The following is a 21,103-nucleotide window of genomic DNA, read 5'->3' on the forward strand; positions in this document are numbered from 1 at the left end:
CGCTTATGGTCACTACGATGTCCTTGTGATGTCTTTTGGGCTGACCAATGCCCCAACCACATTCATGCATCTGATGAACAGTGTATTCTAGCCATATCTCGATTCATTTGTCATAGTATTTATTGATGATATCCTGGTGTACTCACGTAGCCAGGAGGAGTATGCGCAACATCTCAGGGTTGTACTACAGACGTTGGGGGAGAAGAAGTTTTATGCTAAATTCTCCAAGTGTGAGTTCTGTCTTGATTCTGTGGATTTCTTGGGGCACGTGGTGTCCAGTGAGGGTATCAAAGTAGATCCGAAAAAGATTGAGGTAGTTTAGAGTTGGACCAGACCGTCTTTAGCTATTGAGATTTGGAGTTTTCTTGGCTTGGCCAGATATTATCGCCACTTTGTGGAGGGTTTCTCGTCTATTTCTGCACCTTTGACTAGATTGACCCAGAAGGGTGTCTCGTTCAGGTGGTCTGATGAGTGTGAGGAGAGCTTTCAGAAGCTCAAGACTGCTTTGACCACAGCTCCAGTTCTAGTTTTACCTTCAGCATAAGGTTCATACACGGTGTATTGTGATGCTTCTCAGATTGATATTGGGTGTGTCTTGATTTATGAGGGTAGGGTGATTTCTTATGCTTCACGCCAGTTGAAGCCCTATGAGAATAACTACTATGTTCATGATTTAGAGTAGGTAGCCATTGTTCATGCATTAAAGATTTGGAGGAATTATCTCTACGGTGTGTCTTGTGAGGTATTTACAGATCATCGGAGTCTACAACACTTGTTCAAGCAAAAGGATCTAAATTTAAATTTGGGACATCGGAGATGGTTGGAGTTGTTAAAAGACTATGATATTACCATATCATATCATCCCGAGAAGGCCAATATGTTAGTCGATGCCTTGAGTAGAAAATCAGTGCGTATGGGTAGCCTTGCTTATATTCCTGTTGGTGAGAGACCGCTTGCATCAGATGTTCAGGCCTTGGCCAATCAGTTCATGAGGTTAGATATTTCGGAGCCTAGATGAGTTCTAGCTTGCATGGTTTCTCGGTCTTCTTTATATGATCGCATCACAGAGCGTTAGTATGATGACCCCCATTTGCTTGTCCTTAAGGACACGATACAACACAGTGATACCAAGGAGGTTTCTATTGGAGATGATAGGGTGTTAGGGATGCAAGGTCGGATTGTTGCGCCCAATGTGGATGGCTTACATATCCGGGTGCCACAAAGATGTATCAGGACTTGAGGCAGCACTATTGGTGGAGAAGAATGAAGAAAGATATAGTGGAGTTTGTAGCTCGGTGCTTGAACTGTCAGTAGGTGAAGTACGAGCATCAGAGGCCGGGCGGTTTGCTTTAGAGGCTTGAGATTCATGAGTGGAAATGGGAGCGTATTACCATGGACTTCGTTGTTGGGTTCCCACGGACCTTGAAGAAATTCGATGCTATTTTGGTGATTGTGGACCGGTTGACTAAGTCCGCACATTTCATTCTGGTGGTGACTACCTATTCTTTAGAGCGGTTGGCCGAGATCTATATTTGTGAGATTGTGCGCCTTCACGGTATGCCGGTCTCCATTATTTTTTATCGGGGCACGCAGTTCACATTACAGTTTGGAGAGAAGTGCAGCGAGAGTTGGGCATACGGGTTGAGTTGAGCACATCATTCCACCCCCACATGGACGGACAATCTAAGCGCACCATTCAGATATTGGAGGTTAAGCTACGCGCTTGTGTTATGAATTTTAGGGGTTCTTGGGATCCGTTTCTACCGCTTGTAGAGTTTGCCTACAACAACATCTACCAATCGAGTATTCAGATGGCTCCTTATGAGGCCTTATATGGGAGGCGGTGTCGATCTCTAGTTGGGTGGTTTTAGCCGGGGGAGGCTAGGTTGTTTGACACGGATTTGGTTCAGGATGCCTTGGAAAAGGTCAAGTTGATTCAGGATCGCCTTCGCACGACAAAGACTAGACAAAAGATCTACCCTGATCGGAAGGTTCTTGATGTTGCCTATATGGTGGGAGAGAAGGTATTACTTAGAGTTTCACCCATGAAGGGTGTTATGAGGTTCGGGAAGAAGGGCAAGTTGAGCCCTCGGTATATTGTCCCATTTGAGGTGCTTGAGAGGATTGGAGAGGTGGCTTAGAAGCTTACATTGCCGCTTAGTTTATCGGGTGTTAACCCAGTGTTTCATGTTTTCGTACTTTGGATGTATTATGTTGATCCGTCTCATGTTTTGGACTTTATCACGGTTTAGTTAGATGGAGATTTGACGTATGATGTGGAGCCGGTGGCCATTTTGGATCGGCAGGTTCGAAAGTTGAGGTCATAGAGTATAACTTCAGTAAAAGTTCAGTGGAGAGGTCAGCCAGTCGAGGAGGCTACTTGGGACACCAAGTGGGAGATGCAGAGTAGCTACCCACACCTATTTGAGACACCAGGTATGATTCTAGACATGTTCGAAGGCGAATGTTTGTTTAAGAGGGAGGGGAAGAATGTAGAGACACGTCCGGTCGTTTTGAGTATCGTAGCCCCATTCCCCCATTTATTGCTTATTCTATGATCAATTGTAGTTATGTGACTTGTTGGGGTGGTTGGTTTGGTTCCGGGGATGTTTTGGAATGAATTGGGAAAGTTAGTCCCAAGGTTAGAAACCTAAGTTGAAATAGTTGATTGGATGCTGACTTATGTGTAAACGACTCCGGAATGGAGTTTTGATATTTTTGATAGCTTCGTATGGTGATTTCGGTCTTTAGTTTTTGTCCGTATATTTATTTGGAGGTCCACATGTCATTTTGGCTTGAATTGGCGAAAGTTGAAAAGTTGAGAAGTTTGACCGAGAGTTGACTTTGTTGATACTGGGCTCAGATTTTGGATCCCGGAGTTGGCATAGGTCCGATGTGTCATTTATGACTTGTGTGCAAAAAGTAAAGTCAATCGGAGTTGGTTTGGTGTGTTTCGGCATTGGTTTTAGAAGTTGGAAGTGCAATAGTTCATTAGGCATGAATTGGGATGCAATTCGTATTTTTGATGTGAATTGAAGCCTCGACTAAGTTCGCATGATGTTTTAGGATGTGTTGGTATGTTTGGATGGAGTCCCGGGGCCCTCAGGTGTGATTCGGATTGAAATCGAATGAATTTTAGACTTATGGAAAACCTATTGGGTTCAGGTCTGTGTAACCGCACCTGTGTGGAATTGGCCGCAGGTGGAGAGCCACAGAAGCGGTCAGGAGAGCGCATATGAGGAATTGGGCAAGGCTTGGTATTAGCACGGGTGCGAGGAAAATTCCGCACCTACGAGTGCGGGCAGATGGTCGCAGATGCGGAGGTTGGCCTTGGAGGCTTTGTCGCAAAAGCGAACCAGCAGAAGCAGGGTGAGAGCCGCAAAAGCGGTTGGTCGGGACTATAGTGGGCTTCGCAGAAGCAGTTTTTTCCCGCAAATGCGGCTATAGTGTCCGCAGGAGCGAGACGCCTGGACAGAAGGTTATAATCAAGGGTTTTGAGAATTCTCTCATTTTTGGACTTTGGAAGCTCGGCTTGTGGCAATTCTTGAGAGGGGTTTCACTATATTTCAAGAGGTAAGGAACTTTTGATCACTTTTGTCTGATAATATTGAATACCCATTGAATTCTACACCTAGATTATGTATTTTTAAGGTAAAATTTGGGGGATTTTGGACTAGGTATTGTAGAGTTAGATTTGGGGGATTATTATTATTATTACTATTATTATTTTTATTACTATTATTATTATTATTACTATTATTATTATTACTATTACTATTATTATTATTATTATTATTATTATTATTATTATTATTATTGTTATTATTATTATTATTATTATTGTTGTTGTTATTATTATAATTATCATTATTATTATTATTATCATTATTATTATCATCATTATTATTATTATTATTATTATTATTATTATTATTATTATTATTATTATTATTATTATTATTATTATTATTATTATTATTATTATTATTATTATTATTATTATTATTATTGTGAGCACGTAATTTTTTCCCTACGAAAATATTCCTACAAAATCCACAAATAAATAAATTATTTCTAATTGTTTTTCATGTTATAGAATTTTAGGAATTCCTTTTAATTGCTTGTTTGCATTTAGTTACATTTTTGTGCATATTTAATATTTTAAAATCATGGAAAATACCATAAAATGTCCAAATCTTCATTTCATAGCATTTTAGATTTTTATTTGCATTTAGGATTTAATTACATTAATTAAATATATCTTTAAATGAAAATCACAAAAATACAATGGTCATTTTTATATTTTTAATTTTTTTGTTTTAAATTAATATTTTACTTTTATTAGTATTAAGTTAATTAATTATTATAAAATAGATAAGTATGTTTAATTTTGCAAATTAGATTTAAATTAGGATTTAATTTAGGATTTTAATTAATTTTCTTAGAATTTAAAATCAAAGACAAAGAAAAAAAAAGGAAATAAAGAAGGGAGTTAAAGAGCATGTTTGGTTTTACTTATATTTGGGCCAAAAAACAATTTCAGTGACCCAAATTTGACCACAATTTCGCCCAATCCAGCTGCCATACCGGGTCCAGTCTTCAAATGCCCAAAACGGCGTCGTTTATATAACGTTCAATCTCAACCGTTCGTTGATCAAAATCCAACGGACCATAACTCCTCACCCTTTTCCCTTTTAATTGTCGGAAGAGGCCCCCCCCATACCCCGAATTCATCTCACAGACCTCTCAAACCCTCTTCTCCTTACCCTAATCCTCTGCCGTTGCCGGAAATCGCCCACAGCGGCGGCACCACTCCAGTCAACCCCAAAATGTCATCCCATAACCCATGTCGTCTCGTTGTTCTTTTCCTACCATTAGTTTCGTCGAAAAACCTCCTATATTTGCTCGATTTTTAGATCTAAAAGGGACGAACCCTAATCCTTTCTTTTTTATTGATTGCTTCTGAATCCGGGTCGCGTGGCGACGAAATTTGTACCAATCGATTAATCTCATTGGGGACTATCAATTGGTATCAATCTCTAATCGACTAATGGTCACCGGAACTTGATTAAAACCTGGTCGACCGGCCAGAACTTTGGAGTTCCCATAACTGTGATTCTCTTGGCCGGTGTATGGCGGATTTCATCACATATAGCATTGGCTACGCGTGAGCTAGTGCTCGTGTTCAGCTATAAGCCGGACTTCTTTTTTCCGGCAGCATTGTCTTCTACTGGTAATCCTTTCTTCTCCTCTTCATTCCCTAGAATTGATGATTCGCTGTTTAATTGTTAATAATTAGTTAAATCATAATTTTGCTTGACATCATGCTAAAGTTAATAGTTAATCACTAGTAAATTGTTTTAACTTTCTGAGTAACTACTTGTTGAATTGAACCTGAAGTTGGTCAATTGATAATTACTTGTTGGTTTGAACTTAATCAACTTGTTTAATCAGTTGTTGAGTCATGTTTAGCTTATGTTTGTTTGGTTGCTGTTAATTCAGTTTAGTTAATTGCTATGTGTTAAACGTTTGGTTCTGAGATGAGAAAGAGGGCAGTAATTTTGGATAGTAAAATAATGAGTTAAAAGAAAAGGTTAAAAGAAGGGTGTTAACATGGACTTGAGGGAGTTAAAGGAAATAAGAAAATCAGGGAAGCTTCTAGATAGGGATTAAAATGTAATAGAACAACTGATATTAGGTCAGATTTTGGAGTAAAAAGAGTGAATTTTTAGAAGTTAAAAGAGTGGAAAATGAGAGAAAACTTCTAGAAAGGGACAGCTGTCCCAATTTGTTAAGAAAGATGCTGAAAATTAGGAAAATATCTGAGAATAAAAGGACAGCTGTCCATTTATTGTTAGAGAAGATGCTATTTTCCTAAATTTTAGGGAGAGCTGACAGATCCCTATATTCCCTCTGATTTCTCTCTCATAGCAGTACACTCTCACTATATAAACCCCTGGATATTCATTAAAGAAGGAGGAGAAAAAGGAAAATATCTGGGCATTTTGAGAGGTTTTATTTTTCAGTTTATAAACACTTTTTCTTTCCTCTGCATCTTAAAGGAGGAATCAACATCAACCTTCACTGATTTTCCTTCTAAAAGTATTCTGGAAAAAGAAAAATCAGTATTCAGTTTCATTGGGTTTGGTCCATTTCTGGATTTCTGGAGTAGGTTCAAAGCTGTTTTGTGTTGTTTTCTGCTGCTGCGTTTGCTTTTGCTTTTGTTTCTTCTTCAAAGTCAGAGACTTATTCTCTTTTTTGTCTACTTTGTTGTGAGCCAGGTATTACTCTTGATCAAATAATGTAAATTTCAGTTTGCTTGAAGTGTGAAGTTGTTTGTTTGCTCTCTCAAGTTTCAGTGTTGTGAATGTGTTTGATATTCATCAAGTTGTGTATTGTTTGATTATTGTTGGAATGTAGCCTCGAGTTATGAGCTAAATTATTGCATGTATCATGTTAAACAATGATTAAAATCTGTCTATTTGAAGTTTCCTGCGGATTTATATGAAATTAATTATCTACACGATTTGATCTTTAGCCATGAAGTTTATGTGTTGTTACCAGTTAGAATTAGGGGCTGTGATAGTCAACACCCGGTAAGATGGTTGTTCAAGTTGTAAAATTTTGTCAGTCAGTAGTAACTGTTGGTTTCGCATACCTGCTAGAGAGCCTCTCTGAAAAGTACTGTTAGCACGCGAGGTGGTGGTGACTGCACACATAGCTCTAATTCAGGTTTCAATTGCTAACTGATTCGGCTAAACCAATAGATATTAAAGCAAAAAAGAAAGACGCACCAGAAATGTTTTGTGTACTCCAGTGCGGTGGCGTGTTGATTTGATGCCAAAAACTCTTATCTAGTCCAATTATCATTGTTACTCTATTTCCGGATCCATGTAGTCATTCATGAATTGTAATTAGAGTAATTGAAACTATGATTCGAAACTTGTAATTCTTTGATGCTACAAATTGGCACTGTATTTTTAAGATTCGTATAATTGTGTATTCATCTTTTAAAGCGCACTCTTGTTATCCCTTATCTGGCGTGGCGTGTGTCAATTTTTGTTGAAATATGTTTGGCAAGTTGAAGAAATCCCGTCTCCAGTTGGCTATTGGAGTTTTCCATTTACTGGGGCTCAATTTCGACCCCATTTTCGTGTGCTGATGCTTTTAAGAGGGGTTAGCACATCTGGGCTTCACCCCAAAATACATATGCAATTTACTTGGCTCATTAGAGGTCATGTGTCAATGTCTAATACAATTGAGCCCATAATGCTATCCTAGTTATTAGCCCACGTTTGAGTAATGAATTAGGCAGAAATCAGGTAATCAATTTCATCCAGTCATCACTAGTGATTTAACGTGAATTCGTCCGTGACTTGAAACTATAGATTGTGTTCATCAATTCAATCACGCCGTAGTTTAATCAATAGCTAAATCCAATTAATTACGAACAATTTTTCACTGGAGGCTCAAACTTTCACTTTGCACCTGAGTTTTGTCCGCAACGTAATAACTCTGAGACCTTCTCCAATAATCTCGAATTTAGGACTAAAAATGTATAAACACTCGTAGGATGCTTTAGGCGCGTTCTAATATATTCTTGTAGATTATGTACACGTTCGCGTGATTTAATTATGATTCCAACATTAAATCAAAGTACGCGTTTGCGCGATTTTGGCCGAACAATTTTAATAATTAATAAAGCGTGATTAATTGTGTACACACGCGTGATATGATTTTAGCGCTCCAAATAAAGCAGATTTACACACATGTAATCTGTTTCGAAGATTAAATCCATAAACGCCATAATTAAAAGTGGTAAAAAAGGTAAACGTACATAAGTTCTAAAATACGCAATTAAACAATCAATTAAGCAGGTATGATTAAAGCGACCGTGCTAAAACTACGAAATTTGGGAGTGTCTCACACCTTCTCCCGAGTTAACAGAATTCCTTACCCGGTCTTCTGTGTTTCGCAGACTTAAAACAGAGTCAAATTTCCTCGATTTGGGATTTAAAATAAACCGGTGACTAGGGACAACATAATAATTATTCCAAGTGGCGACTCTGAATCAAATAAATTATCTCATTTTGAATAATGTCACTTCAATTGGAAAAACTCCATATCCCGCAGAAAAAGGAGGTGTGACAATTATCATCATCATCATATTATTATTATTACTACTACTACTACTATTGGCTTATTTATTATTGTGGATCGGGTTGCATGCCACAGCAGGCCTTATAGGCTTTATATTCGCGCTTGGGCAGGATTCGCCTCTCTGGAGTCTGACATACTAGCAATGAGCGCAGACACAGTGATTTATATACCCATGCTTTGATGAGGGGCATTGATGCTAGGCACCCGTACAGTGCTGAGTGATTGTGTGTGATGAGTGGGAGTTTGAGATAGACAGATTGAGTACTCTGAGAGTGTGAGTACCTGGGATTATCACTGTGATGCATTACATTTGATATGTATATTTGACATGTAGGCATAGAGATGTAACATTCCTCATGCTAGCTGTATTTGACATAGTTTATCAGTGTTGGGCTTAAATTGTTGAATTTGAAAGCATGCCTAAATTTTTGTACTGTGAACGAGCTGAATATGGAAATTTACACTTTTGAGTTTATTAAATCATGTTTTAATTCAAATGCGTAGTTGTTATGTGATTGTCGGCTTTCCTAGTTATGTGTTAGGTACCGTCACGACAGGTTGGGATTTCGGGTCATGACAATTTATGAGATATCAATAAGTATATCTATGGTATTCATGATATTGAGAGGTAGTTAAATGTGAGTATTTGTGAAGCCCTTGTTGGGTATTTATGATTGATAGTTGAGAAAGATAATGAATAGTAATTTGAGGTATTAAATGAAAGTGTTACTAATGACCTAAATATACTATCAAATACTATTAATAAAATTGTTAAGCATGAAAAACATATTTAATAGGAAATATGGACCCCAAGTACCCGTAGTCAAGATTTAAGACCTAAATGAGATTTGTTGGGTATTATTGAATGACTCTTGGTGTTATATATAATTTTGTAGATTATTATTGGTTAAGGATCTTAGACACTCGTGGTGAAGTTTTAGGAGTGTATTGAGGAATGTTAAAACCTATTCCTTCATGAATTTTTTTTCTCCAAATTATATATCGTAAAATGGTTTAGAACTTGAATGCTAATTGTGAATCCTAACTTGTAGGGACAAGCGAATTAGGATTGCACCATTCCTTGCATTATAAATATTCACGTGCTATTATCATGACTTTTGATTGAAAATATAAAGTGTAACGATTTTGAAATATCTTTACATGTTGGAGTGCTTGTTGCGACCCAAATTCACGTGACTACATCCGATACACTATTTGATTTGAGCGAACCAAATCATATGATGCACCCAACCATATGCACAAAAAAGCAATCTAACTGCAGAACCATTTTTTTGAAAATCATATATATTTTTTTATTTAAATCATGAAACATTTTGTAAGCATAGATGCTGCCTTTCATAATAATAGTAAAATAAAATAGAATAAATATCTTTTTATGTATATCATTGTCACGACCCAAATTTTCACCAACAGTAGTAATGCCACCTAACCTCCAAGACTAGGTAAGCCAGCATGTAACATAGTTTAAAACAAACAAAGAGAGATATGATATAACAAAATAACATAAATATCGGAATAAATCTTCAACAATAGATAGCATGTGATACTACATTATCAAATTCCCAAAACCTTGTAGTACAAAGTCATGAGCTCTAAAATAGAATACAATAAGATATCTCAATAACACAATATTGTCTGAATGTATAGATAACAATACGAAAGATAGGGGAAGGGGACTCCAAAGGTCTGTGGGCAATCATGCAGCACTATCTCGGATCTCCTCTGGCAGCTACAAAGCTTACTCCTAAAGTCCACTACTGCCACCACACAAATCTGCAAAACAATGTATAGAAGTATAATATGAGTACATGACCACGTATAATCAGTAAGTATTAAGACTAACCTCGGTGAAGTAGTAACGAGGTTTAAGTCACGTGATACTCACTAATCAAATAAAGTTGTACAATTCATATTTATCCTCAACAAGACTATAACAAAAAATGCAATATCATGAAATATCATATCAAGAGATATCAACTCAACATGGACTAATAAGTTATCAACATATAGCTGATGCATTGAGTAGCATGTTACAGGTCAACATAAAAAGCATATAGAATTCATAACAAGGCATAAAGAATTTACTTACACGGACAAAACTTCTACCTTTAAGATCGTAGTTCACCATCATCAGATTATATTCTAGAATCAGCCAACATCTCTCAATTTATCATAAATCGCATGTACGCCATCAAGAGAAAAATATCAGAGAGCAACCCTAGGGGATGGATCCATATCCACACGCTGCATAGTATAAAACTCGTGCCAAAAAGTATCATTATCATCTATCTGCATGACAAAGACCTCGTGCCATAACAATAACAATACCACAACAACCGTACGGTAGAAATCTCATGCCATTTCCAAATCCATTCGCTTAATATGTCTATATGTGCTATAACCATAATAGTCTGAAATAATATTTCATCATAAAAGAGAAATATGATCACAATTAATCAATAAGATGAACAAGGACATAATAATAATAATAAAGTGAGGATGTATGCATGATATATGAAACATGACTACCACTAAATCAAGTGTCGCGCCCCATTTTCTCGCGAAAGCGGGTTTCGACGTGTGACAACTCTTTTGAATGGGTATTAAAAGAGAGGAGAGTCGCCACCTAATGGTTTTGAGGTGCGTTAGGGCACCTATTTGCAAATAACTATGTTTATCTAGAGTACATCACCAAAGATCGGGTAAGGGATCAAATTACCTCAAAGAGAAGGGGTTAGACACTCTTCGAGGTCCACAACTGTGGTTCCCGGCCGAATTTTACATTATGCGTATTATCAAATTACAATTACCTTATGGGATGATGCCTATTAAGAGAGAGAGAGTGTGTCTAAGTAATTGATCAACTATAAGGAAATAAGGTGAAATAATTGATTAAGAGAAATAATGTACTAGGGGAGAAAATAACTTGTCCATTAATACTAATTGGTACAATCCTTTGAGAATTACAAGATATATCCTAGTCCAGTCTAGGTTTCAATAAGCAATTATACAAGAAATAATTACATATCGGGAGGGGAGGGGGTCCTAAATCTTTTAGCCTAAAAGATCACCCCGTGCAACATAAACAATACTTCGCAACTCCCTTAAGTATAAGGGTTGCTCATATTATTCAGCGAGCACAGACCATCATCTCCTGCTACCCGATCACTATCTTGAAGTTGTTTACCTAAAGCACACTAGTTCAGTTCTAAGTCGCGTCCTATGTGTTCTTACCCGTCCCATGCCTAAGGTCCAGGAGACTTTGGACCACAATACATCTAGTTCTAGACTCAATCTAGGTTGCTCACAAATGAGAAAATTAGGTGTCACACAATCGAAACAAGTAGGACTTCATACAAGATGCAAGTAGCACGAAAGGCTCAAGTTTACCTCCTCATACAGGCTCATATGCACGCAATCAAGTAAACGAGCAGTTGATATTCAAGTTAACTATGCTTAAGACAGAATTACTAGGTAGACGAGCAGTTATTAGTAGGCAGATCTGGAAATGGAGCATGCTGTGTTGTTTAAAACCTATAGGCATGATGTTTAGACAATTAAACTTAGATGATTTAAGACTAAGCAGTTGAGTAGTATCGATTCTTATTGCATTTAATCCTATAGCTAGGTTTCTAAGCGAGCAAATAAAATTAAATAATTTCAATAGTCAACATAGAGTCCTATAGGCATGATTTCTAAATGGTCAGATTTGGGAAATAAAGTTGTTTTATAATGCAAGTTTATTTCATTAATCCAATAGCCATGCTTTCTAGGCGAGCCACACAATTGAGAAACACCAGCGACAACAACCTCAATTATTTGAACGTCATCCTATAGACATGATGTCTATATGCAGAAGTAAGGCGGGCTAAGCAAGTAATATACAAATTCAGTTTGAATCCTATAGGCATGTTTTCTAAACACATTACTAGTCAAGGATCTAAAATTAGTTAAGGTCCTAGCTCATGTTCTCTAAGTGAATGTGCAAGTTGATGGCCTACAAGCATGCAATTTATACACAAATAACTCACAAGGATAAAACATAATAAATAAGATAACGATTAAGCATTTAGACCATATAGTAATGTTTTCTATCCATTCATGCAAGAACTAAAGCATCCCAAACCTCATTTTCACTAATTACCCCATTATTCGTTATTACAAATTATTACAGCACCAAATAGAATAATACAAGTCCAAACAGAACAATTACAGACTTAAATAAAACATTTGCAGGTCGATCACAAATACAAAGCAACCCAGTGATACTTCTGGGCCTTCACCAGCCTTAATTTTTGTACGACTAGCAAACCCAAATTCCAAGTTCACAAGAATGATTTAAGCACGCCTGAATTCAATGCTTGGATCCAACAACACACATGGCCTAGCAAACCAGGCCCATACATGGAGACAAATGTCTTGCTTACCCGTTAACAAATATCAGGAACATAGGAACATAAAATTCAAACAGTCATTCAAGTGACTTAGAGTCCAAGCAAAGACACATACACAAGGATTAATAATTATCAGCAAGAGGATTTTATTTTTTAATATCGTCCTAAGGATGATGTCTAACGGGTAAAAGAGCATACGAACACATACAAAAGGACATTGCAAAGACATAGAATGAACACATACAAGGGCTTTCAAATTAGCAAACAAATTCAAAATGACAAACTTCTTAGGATAAGCAGGACCTAATTGCAGAAATCTGATAAACAAGAGTCCCTAGAGCAAAGGAACTAAGCATGAGAGTTTGAGGCAGGCATGGTCATGAATGAGTTCTAAGAAGATTAACAAGTAGCAATTTACACATGAAATACTTGACATGACATGTTCAAGAAGCACCTCTGCGCAGATATCAACAACAACCTCCACAAGTAGACCTTAACACAAAAATCCAAGACAAAACATAACTAGGAACTGCAGGTCAGTTCTTGGCAAGTAGAAGTACTAATGAGAAAGACTTGTTACTAAAATTCAAGGCCAACAGGATCACAAACTCAGCACAACAAACTAATTAACAAGCAAATACCTAATTCTAGGAAGGTCGGAGATTATGCCAATTAATCATAACATGAACAACTGTGTATCCATGGTTACTTAAAAGTACTATACTTAGGTAATATTAGAACACACAGAATTGTAGAAGAAACATCATTGAGATAAACAAATCAGTAGAGCATGATATAATAATACAACATTAGAACTCAGATTGTAAGAAAATTACTCATGTTTGTTCACAAGCTTAGAATACACACATAAACAAAGGAAACAAAATTGCTAAATTCAAGAGCACTAACCAGTCATGAGTTAAACGCGCAAATAAGAGAAGAAGGTTAAGCCTCGACGATGGCTTAATTAGCAGCGGTAAAGAGAGAATACCAGAACTCCCAAATCCAGTGCGTCAGAGTTCACAAGAGCTTCGAATGAGCTCCGAGCAGTGGTCGCATCGGAGGAAGTTAATGAATCAATCTCGATGGCCTTGGCTTTCAGCCGACCAAGAATGTAACGACCCGGCCAGTCGTTTCGAGAGTTATAGCCCCGTTTTTCCTAGTTCTGATTCTTTTGTGCTTTACAACTATATTATGTCTTATCGGATTGGTTGGTTCGGGTCCAGAGTGGTTTTGGAGAGAATTGAGACACTTAGTCTCTTAATTGGAAGCTTAAGTTGGAAAAATCGATCGGACGTCGACTTGTGGGAAAATGACCTTGGATTTAAATTTTTATGGTTCCGTTAGCTCTGTTAGATGATTTTGGACTTAGAAGCGCGTCCGGAATGTGATTTGGAAGTCCGTAGTAAAATTTGGCTTGAATTGGCGAAAGTTGAAATTTTGGCAATTTTGGCCGGCAGTGAAAATTTTGATATCGGGGTCGGATTAGATATCTGGAAGTTGGAATAGGTTCGTGGTGTCATTTTTGACTTGTGTGTAAAATTTGAGGTTAATCGGATATGGTTTGGTAGGTTTCGGCGTTGTTTGTGGAATTTGAATATTTAGAAGTTCTTTAGGCTTGAATCCATGTGTAATTGGTGTTTTGATGTTGTCTTGAGTGATTCAAAGGTTCGACTAAGTTTTTATGGGGTTATATGACTTGTTGGTATGATTGGTTGAGGCCCCAGAGGCCTCAGGGTGATTTCGGGTGGTTAACGGCTTGATGGTAGTTGAGGATGCAGCTGAAGCTGCTACTACTAGTGTAACCACACCGGCGGAGTGGGAAACGCAGGTGCGAGCCCGTAGAAGTGAAGGAGGAGCTGCAGATGTGGCTAAGGAGGATCTGGGCAGAGGACGCAGGTGTGCTGGCATTCGCGCACCTGCGATGGTCGCAGAAGCGGATTTAGGACAGCAGGTGCGAGTTTGGACCGCATGTACGATGTAGTTCCCGCACTCGCGAAGAGTGCAGATGCGGTCACTTGATCGCAGGAGCAGAGGCAGAGTTTAGGGTTTTTTCCGCAGAAGCGGTGCTTTTCCCGCAAATGCGGAAATGGAGCCGCAGGTGCGAGAAGTCTGGGCAGAACCTATAAATAGAACACTTATAGATTTTTTTACCATTTTCATGATTTTTAGCTCGGATTTTGGGGATTTTGAGAGAGATTTTGGAGTAATCACTGAGGTAAGTTCCTTGTGCTTATTTATCTTCAATAATGGTATTTTCCCCACTGAGTTTACACCTAGTTACTGAGTGTTTGAGGTGAGATTTGGGAGATTAGGGCTTGGGAATTGGAGAGTGAATTTTGGGGTTTTGGAGGGGCAATTGAGGTCGGATTTTGATAAATTTGGTATGGTTAGACTCGTGAGTCAATGGGCTTTCGGGTTTTCTGACTTTTGTCGGGTTTACACCTAGTTACCATTGTTATTACTTATTTTTCCTTGTCTTTGAGCAATTGACTACCTTTCTTGTTATAAACCATGCTTAGACCATATGATATCACTGTAGGACCTGCAGCGGTCGAATACTTGTTGAATTGACTGCTAATTGTTGTCTTGTACTCAGTCACAGTCTTACCTGTGTGTTATATCTCCGTTCCCTCTCATTTCTTATTGGTACTTGTTGTATTCTCTGTTTCGGCTAATTATTATGATATTCTATGAGCTCGAGGGGCTGGAGAGGTTAGTGACTGAGATAGGGCCTGAGTGCCGAGCTGCGAGCTGTGAGGTATATTGGATCGGGTTGCACGACGCAACAATATTGGATCGGGTTGCACGCTGCAACAAGCCTTCGGGCTATATATATATATATATATATATATATATATATATATAAAATTAGATCGGGTTGCACGCCGCAATAATATTAGATCGGGCTACGCGCCGCTGCAATATAGCGCTTGGGCTGAAGGAGCCCCTCTGGAGTCTGTACACCCCCAGTGAGCGCAGGTACCTATTGAGAGTGTGTATTGAGGGCTGAGAGCCGAGAGTATGAGCTATTGATATGAGTTGAGTGACTGCTGCCTTGAGAGGCTGTACTTGCTTTTTATTTATTGTTGCACTTTGTTGTTATCTGTTGTTGTTGTAAAATTTCTAGAAGATTCATATTTGTTTTACTTGAGCTCGAACTGATTTGACTTACACCACCGGATTTGAAAGTATGTTCACTATTTACTGAAAACCTTTGAAATGAACTATATTTTTATAGCTCGTCACTGCTTCTCAGTTCCTTATTTAATTCTGTTACTTGTTGAGTTGGTTGTACTCATGCTACACCCTGCACTTCATGTGCAAATCCAGGTATGTACGGTTCTGGCGGTCGCTGAGTTCGTGCGCCGGCTGATTATCAGATATTTACGAGGTAGTTGCCGGCGTCCGCAGTCCTTGTTTCTCCTTTCTTATTATCATTTCCCTCTTGTATTGACATTTGGAACAGACTGTAGTAGACTCTGTTTCTAGATTGGTTGTCAGATGCTCATACTCAGTGACACCCCATGTCGGGCTATTTTTTCGCACTTATGTTTTATTTGGGTTTTACCTCCATTTTTATGAAAAACTTCGGTTATTATAAATGTCTTAATTCATTTCTGTTAAATTTTGAAAGTGTTTTGGAAAGGTTGGCTTGCCTAGTATCACGATAGGCGCCATCACGACGGGTTAGGTTTTTGGGTCGTGACAAGTTGGTATCAGAGCCTAGGTTACATAGGTCTCACGAGTTATGAGCAGGTTTAGTAGAGTCTTGCGGATCGGTACAGAGACATCTGTACTTATCTTTGAGAGGCTGCAGAACTCTTAGGAAACTCCACATTCTTGAATTCTTGTCGTGCGAATCTGTTGATTCTAGTAACCAAATATTTGTTGTTTCATTCTCTCACAGATGGTGAGGACTCGTACTACCGGGCAGGATGGACAGCCACTAGTACCCCCAGCCAGGGTCGTGAGAGGCCGAGGTCGCGGTAGAGGCTGTGGTAGGGGCATAGGTGCAGCCCGCACAGCAGCTGTGGCAGTACCTGCAGATCCACCAGTTGTCCCAGATCAAGACCAGATTCCAGTTGTTGATGCCCCAGCTCAGGCACCACCAGTGCCTATTGTGATTCCAGGCCTTCAGGAGACCTTAGCTCAGATACTGACCGCGTGTTCCAGTCTTGTTCAGGCTAGGCTATCTCTGTTCCGGCTGCAGCAGCCACTTCTCAGGCTGGGGGAGGTGCTCAGACTCCCACTGCCCGCACACCAGAGCAGGTGGTACAGGGATTCCAGATACCGGGGGCACCACCAGCCCAGCTGGTTGCAGCTGCTTAGGACTATCTGGTTCCTGCTATGCCTGAGGATGAGAAGCGTAGATTTGAAAGGTTTGGGAGACTTCAGCCTCCATCTTTCAGTGGTGCAGAAGGAGAGGATGCACAGGGTTTCTTGGACAGGTGTCAGAGGATACTCCGTACATCAGGTATTCTGGAGACCAGTGGGGTCTCGTTCACTACCTTTCAGTTATTTGGGGCTGCATTCAGTTGGTGGGTGGCTTACGAGAGGCGTAGGCTGGTCGGCGCAACGCCCCTTACCTGCCAGCAATTCTCCATTATCTTTCTGGAGAAGTTCGTGCCTCAGTCCCGTAGAGAGGAGCTACGCAGACAGTTCGAGCAGCTTCGTCAGGAGGATATGTCTGTGACGCAGTATGAGAAGCGATTCTCGGGGTTGGCTCGTCATGCTATCTGGTTAGTTCCCACATATAGGGAGACGATCAGGAGGTTTATAGATGGCCTCACTTATCAGTTGCGTTTGCTTATGACCAGAGAGAGAGTGTCTAGTGCTACTTTCGATGAGGTTGTCAACATTGCTCGTCAGATTGAGATGGTTCGCAGTCAGGAGAGGGTTGAGAGGGAGGCCAAGAGGTCTCATGGATAGGGAGGATTTAGCGGTGCTCCTTCTGGGGGTCAGTTTCAGCACGGTAGAGGTCGTCCCTTCAGACATGCTCAGACGGCTCGTCCAGGTCACCGTGGTGCATCATCTGGCCAGGGTTCTCACAGTTACCAGTAGGGCCGTTCATCTCTCGGCACCCTCCCAGTGCAGAGTTCGTTCCGTGCTCCATCGGGTCAGGGTTCGTCTATGCCAGGTCCTTCTGCCAGTTATCCCGGTGCTCGGGGCTCCCTTCAGTCCCCTGCATAAGCACAGGGGAGTTGTTATGAGTGTGGGGAATTTGGTCACATGAGGAGAGAGTGTCCCCGTATAGTGGGAGGTCCAGCTCCGTAGAGGAGCCAACCTATGTCATCAGCACCAGCCCCTCCACCACCCGCTCAGCCAGCCCGGGGTGGAGCCTAGTCAGCTAGGGATCGCCCGAGAGGGGGAGGCAGATCGGGGGTGGCCAGGCATGTTTCTATGCCCTCCCTGTCAGACCAGATGCCATTGCTTCAGATGCTATGATTACAGGTATTGTCTCAGTTTGCCATAGAGATGCCTTTGTATTATTTGACCCTAATTCCACTTATTCATATGTTTCCTCGTATTTCGCTAATTTTCTGGATATGCCCCGTGAGTCTTTAGTTTCATCTATTCATGTATCTACTCTTGTGGGTGATACTATTATTATAGACCGCGTATATCAGTCATGTGTGGTGACTATTGGGGGTCTAGAGACCAGAGTGGATCTTTTGTTGCTCAGTATGGTCGATTTTGATGTGATATTGGGTATGGATTGGTTGTCTCTATGTCATGAAGTTCTAGATTATCACGCTAAGACTGTGACGTTGGCGATGCCGGGGTTGCTGATGGTTGAGTGGAGCGGTTCTATAGACTATGTTCCTAGTAGAGTGATTTCATACTTGAAGGCTCAGCAGATGGTTGAGAAGGGTTGTCTATCCTATTTGGATTTTGTGAGGGATGTTAGTGCAGAGACTCCTGCCATTGATTCTGTTCCGGTAGTGCGTGATTTTCCGGATGTGTTTCCTACAGACCTCCCGGGAATGCTGCCTGATAGGGATATTGACTTCGGTATTGATTTGGTGTTGGGCACTCAGCCCATTTCTTTTCCACCGTATCGTATGGCACCGGCGGAGTTGAAGGAGTTAAAGAAACAGCTTCAGGAACTCCTTGATAAGAGGTTTATTCGGCCTAGCGTGTCACCTTGGGGTGCACCGGTTCTATTTGTAAAGAAGAAAGATGGTTCTATGAGGATGTGCATTGACTACAGGCAGTTAAACCAGGTCACAGTCAAGAACAAGTATCCTTTGCCACGTATTGATGATCTATTTGACCAGCTTCAGGGGGCGAGGGTGTTCTCCAAGATTGATTTGAGGTCAGGGTATCACCAGCTGAATATTCGGGATTCGGATATTCTTAAGACAGCTTTCAGGACCCGATAACGCATTTATGAGTTCCTAGCGATGTCTTTTGGGCTGACTAATTCCCCAGCAACGTTCATGCATTTGATGAACATTGTGTTTCAGCCTTATTTGGACTCGTTCGTTATTGCATTCATGGATGATATCTGGTGTACTCTGTAGCCAGGAGGATCATGCCCAGCATCTGAGGATTGTGTTACAGAGACTGAGGGAGGAGAAGCTTTATGCAAAGTTCTCCAAGTATGAGTTTTGGCTCGGTTCAGTAGCGTTCTTGGGGCACGTGGTGTCCAGCGAGGGTATTCAGATGGATCCAAAGAACATAGAGGCTGTGCAAAGTTGGCCCAGACCCTCCTCAGCCACGGAGATTAGGTGCTTTCTTGGTTTGGATTAACATCGTTTTGTGGAGGGTATTTCATCTATTGCATCGCCCTTGACCAAATTGACCCAAAAGGGTGCTCCATTCAGGTGGTCGGATGAGTACGAGGAGAGATTTCAGAATCTCAAGACTGCTTTGACCACGACCCCAGTTCTAGTTGTGCCATCAGCTTCTGGTTCTTACAGTGTATTATGATGCCTCGCGGATAGGTATTGGATGTGTTCTGATGCAGGAGGGTAGAGTGATTGCTTATGCTTTATGCCAGTTGAAGACCTACGAGAAGAACTATCCTGTCTATGATCTTGAGTTAGCAGCTATTGTTCATGCCTCGAAGATTTGGCGGTACTATCTGTATGGGGTTCATTGTGAGATTTACACTGATCATCGAAGTTTGCAGCATCTTTTCAAACAGAAGGATCTTAACTTGCGTCAGCGGAGGTGGTTGGAGCTTCTCAAGGACTATGATATCACCATTTTGTAACATCTTGGGAAGGCCAATGTGGTGGCCGATGCCTTGAGTCACCGGGAGGAGAGTTTAGGGAGTTTAGCATATCTTCCAGCAGCAGAGAGACGCTTGGCATGAGATGTTCAGGCCTTAGCTAGACATCTTGTCAGATTGGATATTTCAGAGCTGGGTCGGGTATTGGCTTGTATGGTCTCTAGGTCTTCTCTTTATGATCATATCAGGGAGCGTCAGTATGATGACCCCCATTTGCTTGTCCTCCAGGATAGGGTTCGGCGAGGTGATGCTAGAGATGTGACTATTAGTGATGATGGCGTGTTGAGGATGCAGTTCTAGATATGTGTGCCCAATGTGGATGGGTTTTGGGAGTTGATTCTTGAGGAGGTCCACAACTCGCGATATTCCATTCATCCGGGTGCCACGAAGATGTACCAGGATTTGAGACAACACTATTGGTGGAGGAGGATGAAGAAGGATATAGTTGGGTTTGTGGCTCGGTGTCTCAACTGTCAGCAGGTTAAGTATGAGCATCAGAGACCGGGTGGTTTGCTTCAGAGGCTAGAGATCCCAGAGTGGAAGTGGGAGCGGATCGCCATGGATTTCGTAGTTAGGCTCCCACGGACTTCGAGGAAGTTTGATGCTATTTGGGTGATTGTGGATCGGCTGACCAAGTCCGTGCACTTCATTCCAGTTGGTACTACTTATTTTTCAGAGCGGTTAGCTGAGATTTACATCCGAGAGAATGTTCGCCTTCATGGTGTCCCAGTTTCCATCATTTCAGATAGAGGCACACAGTTTACATCGCAGTTTTGGAGGGCCGTGCAGCGAGATTTGGTACTCAAGTTGAGTTGAGCATAACTTTCACCCTCAGACAGACGGACAATCCTAGCGCACTATCCAGATATTAGAGGACAAGTTATGCGCTTGTGTAATTGATTTTGGGGGTTCATGGGACCAGTTTCTGCCGCTCGCAAAATTTGCATATAACAACAGTTATCAGTCGAGCATTCAAATGGCTCCATACGAGGCTTTATATGGGAGGTGGTGTAGATCTCATGTGGGATGGTTTGAGCCGGGTGAGGCTAGGCTCTTGGGTACAGACTTGCTCCAAGATGCATTAGACAAGGTGAAATTGATTTAGGAGCGGTTTCGCACAGCGCAGTCTAGGTAGAAGAGCTATGCTGACAGGAAGGTCCGTGATGTGTCTTTCATGGTCGGGGAGAAGGTTCTACTGAAGGTATCATCCATGAAGGGTGTTATGAGGTTTAGGAAGAGGGGCAAGTTGAGCCCTCGGTTCATTGGGCCTTTTGAGGTACTTCAGAGG

At 40.6% G+C, this 21,103-nt stretch overlaps 1 long non-coding RNA gene across 2 annotated transcripts; it reads left to right on the forward strand.

The window, feature by feature from the left end:
* Positions 1-4,676: 4,676 nt before the first annotated feature.
* Positions 4,677-7,020, forward strand: LOC104103244 (uncharacterized). 2 transcript variants are annotated; one of them, XR_687851.4, is made up of 2 exons: positions 4,677-6,281; positions 6,666-7,020. It is a non-coding gene; the product is annotated as an uncharacterized lncRNA (long non-coding RNA). The 2 variants fall into 2 exon arrangements; XR_011409875.1 differs by having other exon boundaries at positions 4,677-5,233.
* The last annotated feature ends 14,083 nt before the right edge of the window (positions 7,021-21,103 follow it).

The sequence above is a fragment of the Nicotiana tomentosiformis genome, chromosome 7, assembly GCF_000390325.3.
Source record: "Nicotiana tomentosiformis chromosome 7, ASM39032v3, whole genome shotgun sequence".
NCBI classification, from domain to species: domain Eukaryota; kingdom Viridiplantae; phylum Streptophyta; class Magnoliopsida; order Solanales; family Solanaceae; genus Nicotiana; species Nicotiana tomentosiformis.